The 14,663-nt window shown below is 45.6% G+C and overlaps 3 non-coding genes across 3 annotated transcripts; all 3 read left to right on the plus strand.

Moving 5' to 3' along the window:
* Window positions 1-3,635: 3,635 nt before the first annotated feature.
* TRNAP-UGG (transfer RNA proline (anticodon UGG)) lies at window positions 3,636-3,707 on the plus strand. Its single transcript has one exon. It is a non-coding gene; the product is annotated as a tRNA-Pro (tRNA).
* An 857-nt stretch (window positions 3,708-4,564) lies between these two features.
* On the plus strand, window positions 4,565-4,781 carry LOC144739295 (small nucleolar RNA U3). Its single transcript, XR_013589403.1, has one exon. It is a non-coding gene; the product is annotated as a small nucleolar RNA U3 (small nucleolar RNA).
* A 1,463-nt stretch (window positions 4,782-6,244) lies between these two features.
* TRNAG-UCC (transfer RNA glycine (anticodon UCC)) lies at window positions 6,245-6,316 on the plus strand. The gene has a single exon. It is a non-coding gene; the product is annotated as a tRNA-Gly (tRNA).
* The last annotated feature ends 8,347 nt before the right edge of the window (window positions 6,317-14,663 follow it).

Raw genomic sequence — 14,663 nt, forward strand, 5'->3', positions numbered from 1 at the left:
ACGTGCAGACCCACCTCAAAATTTCTCGAAGAGGGATTTTCTAGTTCTTATTATTGGTGGGTCTGCAGCAAGAGCCAACCTTGGTTTCACCAAGGTCTGCGAGCAGTTCGTCAGAACGCTGCGTGAAAGGGATCATTTCGACCGGCTCCATCCCGATCGGTGCGGTATGACTCCGTCGCATTATGGCGTGCACGGATTATGAAATATGCACGAAAATGTACATGATTTTTGCCATAGAAAATGAATGGGAGCGCACTAAAAGAGCTCATATCTCGGCCAAATCGCGCCCGACCGAAACAAAAATACATCGATGCGTTCAGGGTATCGGCCCGGTCCCAACGGTGTGTGCTCGGTCCAGATTTGACCTACAGCCTGCAAACAGTCAAAGGTCAAAGGTCCCCCATAGACAATGAATGGGCGCATATTTTACACGGCTCGCTGTGTCCTCTGTGTTTGATCGATTGACGTGAAATTTTACTATTTTGTAGTGTTCTGTGTCCCCTTTAACATGTGTAATTTGCAAAGCGTCACGTCTTTTCGTTTTCACGCTACAGTGACTTTTTTTTCCTTCAAAAACATGTTCTGGACCAACTTCCAATTATGCCAAATCCCCATCCTCAAAAAAAAAAAATAGACTACATACCGTTGGATAGGTCTGCTTCCTCTGAAGCCGAGAAAAAAATAAGCTTGTCGATAGGATGTACGGTTCTCACGCTACGGGCCTGAAAGCGGCCGCTGCCCCTGCCGAGCAGGCAGAAAGGGAAGAAATCAGCTGGACACCTGGTGCCTGTCACACACATCCACAGACTCACGCACCAGCATCGGCCTGTTGGTCTGTAGCTCTGCCATACGTTCACCTACGTTCGCCTAAACTATACATCTACGCGTTCGGGGAGTCATCGCCGTGCCAACCGTGGGTGCCCCCCCTCCGCGGGGTCGCCCCCCCCGTTCCTAAAAACGGCCTTCTGTGCTACAGCTGTACATGTTCACGTAGCCGAAGGGCCGTTCGTAAGCGCGGCCCACTGTTCTACAGCTAGACATTTTCTCGTAGCTGAAGGGCCGTTCATAAGAACGGCCGACGGTGCTTCAGCTCTGCAATTTCGGGTCGAGGACGGGGCGACGGGCGGCACGCGGACGGCAACGGGCAGACCCACCTCAAAATTTCTTGAAGAGGGATTTTCTAGTTACAGTTACTAGACAGAAACTGACAGATGATGGGGCTGCAGTCCAGTCGAGTATCCCAGAAGAGCCTGGAGCAAAAGAACTGCACCCGACCCCACCCTGGAGATGATCCTGAGCCCACTTTTTCCAACAAGTGTTCTTTCTGCAACCTGGAAGAAACTACTTTCCTGATTTTCACTGAGATTTGAATAAACCTGAATCAGATTACTTACTCGACTTCCCTTATCCAAATTCTCTCTACATACATTTGTCAACGCTCTCAAAAAGCTCGATCTACATCCTTATCCTACGTATGCCTTTGATTCCACTTCCACCCCCTTCTTGTGGGTTTATTAGAGCCGTCAAACGTCTGTTCTGTCTCCAGCACGTCCAACATCAGCCCTACACAGCCCCACCAGCAGTCGTACAGCAACCACCTTGTATTTATCCACCAATAACATAGCAACCGCCCTATATGCCAGCGCCAGCCCTGCAACAGGCTCCACCAGGTCAGGTCTACCTCAACCAAAATAGAGGTGCCAACTGCCCACCCCAAGGAAGAGGAAGGACAAATCTGAATGGAGGATCAGCCCAAAGAGGAGGGTGGAGACAGAGAACCACAACAACAACGGCAAGCCCCTGCAGCCTCAAGACCCCACGCCCACGGCAAATCACACCTGCTATGCCTGTGGACAACAGGGACACATGCGCAAATACTGCCCTGTCCATCCATGGGCAGTCAAACAAGATCCCGACCCATCGATAGGACCAGCAGCACCATGGCAATAGGGAGGCCCGGAGAAACCAGGGGGAGATACAATAGCACCTGTCCTAACACACAACCTGTGTGTTAGGACCTTTTATTTGTCGTCTAAACACTACAGTGGTCCAATGTTTTGTTTCCCCTAGTGGGGAATGTCATGAACTGGTGACATTCGCCATTCTGCTGGTGATTTGTTTTTTTTCTTTTTGAGGTTAGAGTGGTTGAAATATCCTAAAATGGTAACAGCAGCTTCAGAATAAGTGTCATGCCCTTTCATCATGTGATGTGGCTCCCTCAGTGCAGCCTCCTTATTGGCAAAGGGGAGCATATACACAACACTCAAAATAATGCACTGGCTCGTGGGATTAGCCCCACATACAGCGCTGGGGAATTCTTTGAGGGCAATGGAATCTCACTTTACTATCTGGTTTGCGCAATCCTCAATCTGAAGTATTAAATGAATCAATCCTGAGCTGATTTCTAGATTGCATGATGACTGAAACATCAAGGAAAATATACTTTGAATGTGTTTGGCATAATACATGTAGTGATTAATATAAGACAAATGATGGGGTCAATCATGTCTTCCTTGCTTCAACAAAAGATGGCCGGCTGGCTTGGAAGGGAGCTATGCTAACCACTATACCACCATTGCCACAAAAATAATGTTGGAGTTGGAATTCAACATGAAAGGGGGCAGTCTCCAGGTATACGGCTGGTTTTACACTGCAGCTCTGTGTCATATGAATATCACAAGTCATCAGCATGGTCAGAAAGACCAAACACTTAAAGAAACACACAGACCAGTACGATCTCTTCCACTCACTCAGTCACACCACCCGCTGGAACACAAATTAGGAGTCATTCAGACCGTGAACCACAGGGCACAAAGTGGTCCGACCAGGGCGGAAGGGAAGCACAAAGAGAGAACCCCTGTCAGGGAGGCTCTCAAGAGCTGTGATTACCCTAACTGGGCGTTCTCCAAATCCAAAAAAAAGAAGGTCACTAACAAATAAACCAGAAGCTCAGTTGCCTATGATTTAACCCAGCAAGATACCATGACCTGGATGACTGAGAACCTTCACACTGCCATGTTTTTATTGAAATAACCCAGCTCAGCCAATCACTGTGTCTGACAGAAAAACTGTGATTGCAATAACACAACTAAAGTAAGCGGGAAAGGAATAATAGTAAAAAGAGACGTTATCACTGGAGCCTCTTAGGGCATTTCTGGGAATCAAACAATCAAATTGTGGCAATCCCAGAGTGAGGCAGGTGAGGGCATCAGCGCCCCGGAGAGCTCCGTGGTCTCATCTACAGTCCAGCCCTGAGCTTGGCCCTTCAGAACCATGGAGAGTGGCGCCACATGACAAATGGCGACAGGTGAGACTGGAACCCACATCAGGACAGGGAGTGTCCTCCCTCCCAGCTGCAGGGAATCTGCACTGGATGAGCCGAGGAGACAACAGCTTTTGTGTAGCTCATGCAGGTGAACAGTGTTCATTTAGGGCCATGAAATATCTCAATTTCAGGACGTCTCCGCTGTGCCGGATCGGAGACACAACGCACACGCAGCCGGTGGAAATGGGGGGTGAGAGTCTCTGGGCCCACAGCTCCAGGATCTTCTGGGACACTCGACCGGATTGCAGCCCCAGCATCTGTCAGTTTCTGTCTAGTAATTGTAACTGTACAAATAACCTGCAAGTGTTGTGGCTTGTTGGTCTAGTGGTATGATTCTTGCTTTGGGTGCAAGAGGTCCTGGGTTCAATTCCCAGACAAGCCCTTACAAGTTGTTCACTGTACTGCAAGTTCCACATGTAAGATAGGAGCAATCTGGCCTTGTGACATTTGGGCATTTCTGTGTGCTGCCTACTTTTCTGGTAGGGTCTTGTCACTGTTATTCCTTTCCCAATGACCTTAACTACTTAAAGAAGCCCAACTCAAGGCTAACCTAACAAACTAAAGAAAAGATCCCTGAAAGCAGGGGGCTATACCACAAAGCAGGATTTTGGTTTTAGCGAGATAACTTCAGTGTTGATCCTAGATCTTCCGTACCACGAAGCCGGATTTCGTTTAATCAAGACCTGTCTCCATGGTAATTTACTCTGAAAAACTATCCTGCTCTGGAGCAGGATAACTGTCTGGATTGAATCTGATCCCGTGAAAAGCACCACCCACTGGCCAATCAGATGTCCGGAAAAGCAGTGACCTACCCATTCCTCCACGTAAGACAAGTTACGGCGTGAAATAATTGTCCGGAGCCGATCTAATGCATTAAATCTCACCGAATCTCACGCCCTGGAACATAGACAGTGTATAGGTTGTTGTATTTAGTTTGCCGTATTTTCCGTAGTTTCCTTTGTTAAATAAACTTTATAATATTCTAGTTCCCTTCCCTCTTGTATTTGTGGTCAGGGAGTTGAGACAGCCCTGACAATGTATTGAAAGTGAATATTGTGATTAAAATAAGTTACAGATAATATAATGTGGAGAACTTCAGTTCAGTTATGTCAGACGCTTTGATTGGCTGAGGTCATTTCCATAAACACATGGCAGCGAAGTCTATTAATCCCAGGAAGGAACCCTGAGTGAGAGTCACTCTGTAGGGAGTGAGGTTCGCTTTCAGTCCTCTGATGTATTCAGACTATACTTTCAAGGATCATTTCTATAGTTTCTGACTTGAGAAATGTGTTTCTTTAAGTGTTTGGTCTTGCTAACCATGATGATGAGTCATGATGTTCCTCTCTATGCATGAAGCTGACAGTGAACAATGATTCACTTCATTTGTTTGCTGTTGTTGATGATCTCTTGTTGGTTCATCTTGAAGCAACAATGGGAGGAATGTTTTCAGAATGGTTGTCTATTGTTCAGTATTTGTTAATGCAGATACAAGGAATCAGTATTACATTGTTTAAGTCAGTTTGCAAGAGGACACACTGTAGATAACATCTCAAATCTCTCAAAATATATTTTTCCTAAACTGTGTTCATGCACAAAGCACTTTGTCACTTGAAACATGTTTTACTTCATTTATTTATTTTTTTTTATCACCTGTTTCAACTAAGGATTTGTCTGAGTTTGCTATAAATTGTGAATTTGAATACAGTACAGGCCAAAAGTTTGGACACACCTTCTCATTCAATGCGTTTCCTTTACTTTCATGACCAACATTTCTTCAAGTCACGACGGACACTCGTTTCTCTTACTTCGCTGATTGGTTCTTGTCATAATATGAATGAGGAGTTGTCCAAAAGGGCTGTCGGCTGTGTATCAACATTACTTAAGCACAACACAACTGATGGTCCCAACCCCATTAATAAGGCCAAAATTCCACTAATCCTGTCGAGGAACAAGTGAAAACCATTTCAGGTGACGACCTCATGAAGCTCATTGAGAGAACACCACCGGTTTGCAGCTCTATCAAAACAGCAAAGGGTGGCCACTTTAAAAAGAAATATAGAAGAAAGAAGAAATATAAAATATCAGACATATTTAGAGTTATTTCACACTTCTTTGTTAAATACATAATTCCACATGGGTTCATTCATAGTTCTGATGGCTTCAGTGAGAGTCTACAATGAAAATAAAGGGGCCACATTGAAAGAGAAGGTGTGTCCAAACTTTTGGCCTGTACTGTATGTCACATCGCAAACTCTTCCTCTACATTCTGACGATTCCTCCGTCTTCCCTTTTGTCTCCTAGGCTCATCCAGCGCCGATTCCCTGCAGCTGGGAGGGAGGACACTCCCCGTCCTGATGAGGGTTCCAGTCTCAGCTGTCGCAATTTGTCGTGTGGTGCCGCTCTCCATGGTTCTGAAGGGCCAAGCTCAGGGCTGAGCTGTAGGTGCGAGCACGGTGCTCTCCGGGGTGCTGATGCCCTCACCTGCCTCACTCCTGGGTTGCCACAATCTGAACACTGGATGTCCACTAGAGGCAGCAGATAGGCTGAGAAGACACAGGACAACAACAACAACAACAACCATCAACTGGGCACCGGTTAGTCTGTCAGGAGGTTCTTCTCCCTCTCTGACAGGCTCTGGCCCCACAGCTCCAGGATCTTCTGCGATCTTCTGAGTGAGAGTCACTCTGTGAGGAGTGAGGTTCAGTTTCACTCCTCTAACAGTCAGACTATGCTTTCAGGGATTGTTTCTTTAGTTTGTTAGGTTAGCCTTGAGAAATGGGTTTTTTTAAGTGTTTGGACTTGCTGACCATGATGATGACTTGTGATGTTCATATGACACAGAGCTGCAGTGTAAAGCTAGCTGCATACCTGGAGACTGACCCCTTTCATGTTGAATTCAGCTCCATCCTCCATTTTGTGGCGATGGTGGTATAGTGGTAAGCATAGCTGCCTTCCAAGCAGTTGACCCGGGTTCGATTCCTGGCCATCGCAGATGTCATAAGGGTGGCTTGATCGACCTCTTCTTGAATGTTTGTTTATGCAAGGAAGACTTGATAATACCCCATCATTTGTCTTAGATTGATAACTACATGTATTATGCCTAACACATTCAAAGTATACTCTCCCTCATCTTTCAGTAATCCTGCAATACAGAAATCAGTTCAGGATTAATTCATTTAATACTTCGGATAGAGCAAACCAGATAGTAAAGTGAGATTCCATTGCCCGCAAAGAATTCTCCATATGAAGGGAGTAAACACAATCTCATGAAGGCCCCATGGGACCTTATTGCTCCTAGTTTAGGATTAAAGTAAAATAAAGAACTTTACATGTGAAACTTGCAGGACAACAAGGAACTCTTAAGGGCCTGTGTGGGAATTGAACCCAGGGCCTATTGCACCTAAATTAAGAATCATACCACTAGACCAAGAAGCCACGAATGTGGCAGGTTATTTGGATAGTTACAATTACTAGACAGAAACTGACAGACGATGGGGCTGCAGTCCAGTCGAGTATCCCAGAAGATCCTGGAGCAAAAGAACTGCACCCGACCCCATCGACCCATTCCTGGAGATGATCCTGAGCCCACTTTTTCCAAGTGTTCTTTCTGCGACCTGGAAGAAACTACTTTCCATATTTTCACTGAGATTTGAATAAACCGGAATCAGATTACTTACTCGACTTCCCTTATCCAAATTCTCTCTGCATACATTTGTCAACGCTCTCAAAAAGCTCGATCCACATCCTTATCCTAGGTATGCCTCCGATTCCACTTCCACCCCCTTCTTGTGGGTTTATGAGAGCCATCAAACGTCTCTTCTGTCTGGAACGTTCCACTGGTCCACTGATTCTTCCACCTGAATATTGAACTGCTTTCATGTTTCACTTCAGGTTTCAATGGTCAGTTTGTTTCTATGTTCACTGATCATCACAGGTTCTTCACATTTCTAAAATGTCCTGCAGCTTCTTTGGATTTGACGCAGAAAACAAACATGTTGAGGTTCTTTGTGATTTAAAACTGTGACTGCTCCTGTTTCAGTCACTCAGTGTATTTCTACACTGGATCTTCTGGAGTCCCCAAACTTCCCAGAGTTTGTGGCTGTTGGGACACAGTAGACACCTTCCTCTTTCTTTCCAGCTCCATAAAACTGATTGCAGGAAGAGTTGTGATTCAGCAATCGGCTAATATGGTGGTGCGTACACACGCATCGGCTCCTCTCTCATCTGGTAGATCAGTGTTTTTCTGTTTTTCTGTGTGTTTACATAAGTGACGCCTGGTGCCGTGACGCCGTTGTGGTATGTAAACACTGCTCATCACTGGTGGAGGATATGATTATCGAGTGCCGGTCAATCTACCTGCCCAGGGAATTTACTTGTATACTGCTGGTTGCAATATACATCCCCCCTGGCTCCAGCAACCACCGGATTGAGGCACTGAACGAACTCTACCAGCACATCAGTGGGCAGCAGACAGCCCACCCTGATGCCTTCCTCATTCTGGCTGGGAATTTCAACCATGCCAATCCCATAAACGTGTTTCCCAAACCGCATGGTCACATCAACTTCCCCACAAGAGATACCAACATCCAACAACGTCTACACTTCCCATAGAGGAGCCTAAAAAGCCTTCCCTCTCCCCCACATCAGGGCCTCAGACCACACAACTGTCATGCTAATGGCAGCTTAGAGGCCACTGGTTAATGTCAGCAAACCAGCTACTAAGCGGATATGTGAGTGGCCAGAGGGGTCTTCAGAGGCTTTCCAGGACTGCTTTGTCAACACAGACTGGAGCATATACAGACAGGCAGCCACCTACAAAAACACCATAGACCTCCAGGGGTACACAGAGACAATCACTGCTTACACAAGGAAGTGCATAGAGAATGTTGCTGATGGGGGAGGTCCACAGGCTCCTTAGGGCTCGAAACGTCGCCTTCAGGGCTGGGGATGTGGTGGGCCTGGAACAGCATCATCTTATCCTGCAGTAAACACATGGACATGCAGGTAGAAGCTCAACTGGTGACCTGGATGTTCATAATACACACATACACTTCATAATAGATAATAGAATAGCTAACTTCAATCATAACGTTTGAATAAACATTCTCAGTTTCATCAGTAGAATAAAAATCATGTTTAGTGTTGATAAATCCTGATGATTGTACGGTTGCCACGACGACCAAAGCTGCTTCATTTCAAAGAACATTGACAATAAAGTAGTATTGAACATACTTTATTGTTATCCAAGGAATGGAGCAATGAAATGTAGCGGGCACCCTGCTTGGTATCATTTCCTCCACATCCCTTTCTCACCCCTTTGTGAATCAGCCCATCTGAGGTCACACCAGCATGACTCCTGCTGACTTCTCTCAACACGGAACCTCCTTATCAAGATGACACCAAGAGCCATCTTGAACGGGCCTCCTTCCTCTAAGTTCACTCTCTGGGCATCAAACCATAAAGATGTCACCTCTGATATTAGACAAACACCTTACAGGGAGAAGAACCTTCCTCCCTTCCACAGTTTACGACTCTGTTTACGACAAAGACCCAAACCTCAAACTCCCCCACTCTCTTCTTTGGGGGCCAAACTGAACTCCAGACCAAATGTATTAAACATATTATGTGTCTCATGGTAATGTTATATACTCGTATATAAGAACATTACTTATTTACTACCAGTTTACCAGAGGTTGATATTAGAATCATGGACGTTTTGATGTTTGCTGTTCAACAATGTCTCCTTTTCTGATGACGTACTCTAATCCCTTGCAACAGACTTCACCAGCGTGAAATGTGGAATGCCAATACGTCTTTTCTCGATGTTCTTTCTTCTAGAATGTTCATTCTAGTATCCTTGAACCATTTCATACGTAATCTTCTTACAGGTCCTGATTCTTTCTTATCGTTAGATAAGTAATGATGCTTAGTTATACTAGTTGTACTAGGATACCTAGTCTTTAACCTCATGATACATTGTGTGCCAGTAGTTTACAAGAGTTTACACATTGGGTCATGGTGTTTGGAGAACGTTAACCCGAAAGATTAATCGTTGGCTCCAAACCACAGATGTGTGTCTCCTGGGGGCTGGTACAGGCACCAAGCCCGCCAGTCATAAATTACAACTAGTATCTCTTCCTCGAACTTGTGATTGGACATTAACCTGACCAATTCATGCATAGTGATGAGTTATCTGAAACCACCTCTTCTCATGATAAAAGGGCAAAACACCCTTTGTCCTACGAGCAGAGCAGAGCAGAGCAGATCATTTTCGGAGCAGAGCAAACCATTTTCCCTTCAGACCACTTTCAGAGCAACCATTTTTCCAACATTTTTCTTGAGCACTCCTTTTTCTTTTACCAGAGTTCTGTACTCTTGCTCCTACAGAATTTTTCAAGTTTGTGCCGCACGTTCGTTCAGCTTAGCCTTTGCTTTCTTTCTTTGTAACCACGTTGTGCCTCTTAAGCTTGAGTATTAGTGCCAAGAGTTAAACCTACGTTTTTACACGTTTATTTTGGAGACTACAACTAGCAAACCGCTTTGTTGTACCAAATCCTATTTTTCTTCTTTTCATTTTTACGAGTTGTAGATTCTTGTCTTAGAGGATCACAAACGCCTAGCCACTGTTTCAGTCCTCTCCACAAACCAAGAATCATTTCTGTCAGATTGTGACCAGAACTTTTGACCCAAACTCTGAGCCACCTGCCGTCCAAACTGCATCTGAAGCCTCCAGCGCCATCAGCCAATCACCAGCTAAGGAACCGCTGGTGGGTTGCACTAAGTCGCTGATCAGGAACCGCCATCGGCAGGACCAAACCTCTGGAGAACATGACGCCGTTCAAGGACAACCCACTTTGGAGACATCGCATGCAGAATCCAGCCTCACTGGGTCCAAGCCTCAGCTCCTGAAGTCAAGTAGGCTGTTACATCTCTGAGCTGCTCATAAGAGTTGATGTCAAAAGTCCAGTAACTGACACACACACACACACACACACACGCGCACGCACACACACTGCTCATCAGTAGCGATTCTCACATGCGATAGGTTAGTCATTAGTTCAGTTATTAAGGGATTAGTAATTGATCAATAACTTTCTCCTATCACCATCACCTTTTAGTTTACCTTTTGTCTTCTTTTACGTTCTGTGTCTGTTCTTTGTTTGTCTTGTGTTTTGTCATTTTAGTGTCATATGTGTGTTATTAGTACTTAGTCAATAAATACATATCTTAAAACTCGTTGTTGCCTGTTTCCTTTGTGCGCAGAGACATGATCCATTGAATCTAAAAGATCCCCTGTGCTGCCCATGAACAAAACTGGGTTATTGCTAAAGAAACCAGAAAACATGTTTCCCCCTTCTTTTCAGCTGGACTCTACCAACTAAGCTATTGAAGGAGGGAGAGTGAAATGCTTGTGGCTGGTGGTTAACATGTGTATTTAAGAAGAGCACCTTTTCAATAACCAGGAATCAAGCCCTGGTCAACTGTGTGGTAGGCAGCTGACCACTTCACCACCATTGCCATGCAACATTTCAATTTCAATTTCAACAGCTTAATGTCCATACATCATAGCTGGTTAGACACACACAGGAAGGTTAGGAGAAAAAGCTAGAGAGGCTAGATTGGGATGGTTTGGACATGTGCAGAGGAGGGACAGTGGATACATTAGTAGGACAATGTTAGAGATGGAGTTGCCAGGTAGGAGACAGAGAGGAAGGCCAAAGAGGAGGTTTATAGATGCAGTGAGGGAGGACATGGAAGAAGTTGGAGTCAGAGTAGAGGATACAGAGAACAGGGAAAGATGGAAATTGATGATTCGCTGTGGCAAACCCTGAAGAGGGACAAGCCGAAAGAAGAAGAAGAAGAAGAAGAAGAAGAAGAAGAAGAAGAAGAAGAAGAAGAAGTTCTATTGAACCCCAGACATTTGCACTAGGGTCATATATACTGAACACTATACAAATAAGAAGTGGTAGGTCTATTTCCAGTGCTGCAAAAAGGAAATGAAGACCCAAGTGTATCAAATAAAGTTCCTTCAGCACATAGAATGGCTATAATGCAGCACCTTCATGTAAGTTTGGACCTCCTGAAGAGTTTTCACGTTGTAGGGTTTAACACAAAGAAAGTGAGAAAGATCTACAGCATCAGAAGCACTACTGGGATTTGAACCAAGGACCTCCTGTTCACAAAACAGGCACTTTAATTAAGCTACATCACCTAAAGACTACAGCTACATAATGTACAATGGAAATCGAATGGAGGAGCAGAAAAAAAGTCCCTGTTTGGAACACACACAGTGGTAGGTTTGACTCCTGGCTAGCCTGATGACGCCAGGCTAAAGAAGAAACAGACCCAAAGAAATTCCACCAGAATGACAACCTCGAGGGAGAAAGAGGAAAAACTGAGCTGACACAACAAGCAAAAACTTTTGATGTTGATATAAAAATGACAATAGACCCCTCTGATATATCTGGTACAGCTCCCCTGCCAACACCAGGGAACCCCTTCCTGATGATGAACCGCTGACAATGGCACCCCATATGGAGAAGGAACCCTCCCAGACAGAAACATAAAGGCCATGGACATTCATTGCCATGGTTGGACATGTGTCAGGTTGGGCTGACAGACGGAGCAGATAAGTGGATCAGTGTCTTTGAAGATAGCACGGGAGGACTGAAGCTGTCTGTTGGAGACATCGAAGCCATCCTGATGAACAGCTGAACACGCCACTACAGCATCCACTACAACGGATGGGTGAATAAAGGCAACCATCAATAGACATAAACACGATTCCAGAGAAATCAGGCTTTACAGGTCCAGTGTATGGAAAGCTACGTGAGAAACACCCATCCAAACGAGATCCATCAAGACTGTAGAGGGAAACATTAGAAGATGATGAAAGTCCGGCGCAAATCCTCCATGACTCAAAGAAGGTGGAAAGAAGAAACAGGAGATGAATGGAATGGCACTTTACTATCTGGTTTGCGCAATCCTCAACCTGAAGTAATAGTAAAATATACTTTGAATGTGTTTGGCATAATACATGTAGTGATTAATATAAGACAAATGATGGGGTCAATCATGTCTTCCTTGCTTCAACAAAAGATGGCCGGGAATCGAATACAGGTCAACTGCTTGGAAGGGAGCTATGCTCACCACTATACCACCATTGCCACACAAATAATGTTGGAGTTGGAATTCAACATGAAAGGGGGCAGTCTCCAGGTATCCGGCTGGTTTTACACTGCAGCTCTGTGTCATATGAATATCACAAGTCATCAGCATGGTCAGCAAGACCAAACACTTAAAGAAACACACAGACCAGTACCATCTCTTCCACTCACTCAGTCACACCACCCGCTGGAACACAAATTAGGCGTCATTCGGACCGTGAACCACAGGGCACAAAGTGTTCCTACCAGGGCAGAAGGGAAGCACAAAGAGAGAACTCCTGTCAGGGAGGCTCTCAAGAGCTGTGATTACCCTAACTGGGCGTTCTCCAAATCCAACAAAAAGAAGGTAACTAACAAATAAGACAACAACCGCAAGAGGATGAGTGTGGTCATTCCATACGTCTCTGGTGTATCAGAGAAACTAAGGAGGATTTTTAACAAACACAATATTCCGGTACATTTCAAACCCAGCAACACCCTAAGACAGAGACTAGTCCACCCCAAGGACAAGACACCCAGACACAAGCTGGACAATGTCGCGTATGCCGTCCAGTGTAGTGAGGAGTGCACTGACCTGTATCTTGGGGAAACTAAACAACCGTTACACAGGCGCATGGCTCAACACAGGAGAGTTCACCTACACTTAAAGGACAAAGGTCATTCCTTTGAGGATGACAATGTTCACATTTTGGCCAGGGAGGACTGATGGTTTGAGAGAGGATTAAAAGTTAAATTAGAAAAACCCTCTCACAATACACAATTTATACACACAATATACACAATACACAATACACAATAATACACAATTTGTCTGACACTTAGTCACGCAGTCTTAGGATCTCTCCCCAAGAGGATCAAAAACCATTCAGACACCTGCAGCTCCAATCACTCAGCGACCCAATGCCTTACAGGTGACTCTGACAACAATGGAGGGAGACCCGACACTCACACTCCTTCGTGTGAGGTAACAACTCAACTTAATATTAGTAGCAGGACTCCCCACTAGTCAGTTCAGAACTGAAGAAGGTTCTCGGATGAGCGGCAAAACATCTCCAAGTAAACCAGAAGCTCAGTTGCCTACGATTTAACCCAGCAAGACACCATGATGTGGATGACTGAGAACCTTCACACTGCCATGTTTTTATTGAAATAACCCAGCTCAGCCAATCACTGGGTCTGACAGAAAAACTGTGATTGCAATAACACAACTAAAGTAAGCGGGAAAGGAATAATAGTAAAAAGACTAAAAAAGAGATGTTATGCTGGAGCCTCTTAGGGCATTTCTGGGAATCAAACAATCAAATTATGGCAATCCCAGAGTGAGGCAGGTGAGGGCATCAGCGCCCCGGAGAGCTCCGTGGTCTCATCTACAGTCCAGCCCTGAGCTTGGCCCTTCAGAACCATGGAGAGTGGCGCCACATGACAAATGGCGACAGGTGAGACTGGAACCCACATCAGGACAGGGAGTGTCCTCCCTCCCAGCTGCAGGGAATCTGCACTAGATGAGCCGAGGAGACAACAGCTTTTGTGTAGCTCAAGCAGGTGAACAGTGTTCATTTAGGGCCATGAAATATCTCAATTTCTTTACATTATATTATCCATCCATCCATCTATCCGGGCCGGGGGTGCAGCAGCCTAAGAAGGGACACCCAGACTTCTCTATCCCAGGACACCTCCTCCAGCTCTTCCGGGAGGTCCCCAAGGCGTTCCCAAGCCAGCCGAGTGACATAGTCCTGGGTCTTCCCCGGGGTCTCGTGCCAGTGGGACATGCCTGGAACACTTCCCTCGGGAGGCAGCCAGGGGGCATCCAATACAGATGCCCGAGCAACCTCAGCTGGCTCTTCTCGATGTGAAGGAGCAACAGCTCTACTCTGAGCTCCACTCTGAGCTCCTCCCATGTGACAGAGCTCCTCACCCTCATCTCTAAGGAGTGTCCAAGACATACGGCTGAGTGCCAGATGACACAACTGCAAAGTCGATCATTGACATCCAGACTAGGGTGTCCTGGTGCCACGTGTGCCTATGGACACCCTTATGCTCGAACATGGTGTTTGTTATGGACAAACTGTGACCAGCACAGAAGTCCAGCAACAGAACACAGCTCGGGTTCACATCAGGGATGCCGTTCCTCCCAATCACTCCCCTGCAGGTGATACTGTCGCTGCTCACGT

Source organism: Lampetra planeri, unplaced genomic scaffold, assembly GCF_965212315.1.
Source record: "Lampetra planeri unplaced genomic scaffold, kcLamPlan1.2.h2 scaffold_1415, whole genome shotgun sequence".
NCBI classification, from domain to species: Eukaryota; Metazoa; Chordata; class Hyperoartia; order Petromyzontiformes; family Petromyzontidae; genus Lampetra; species Lampetra planeri.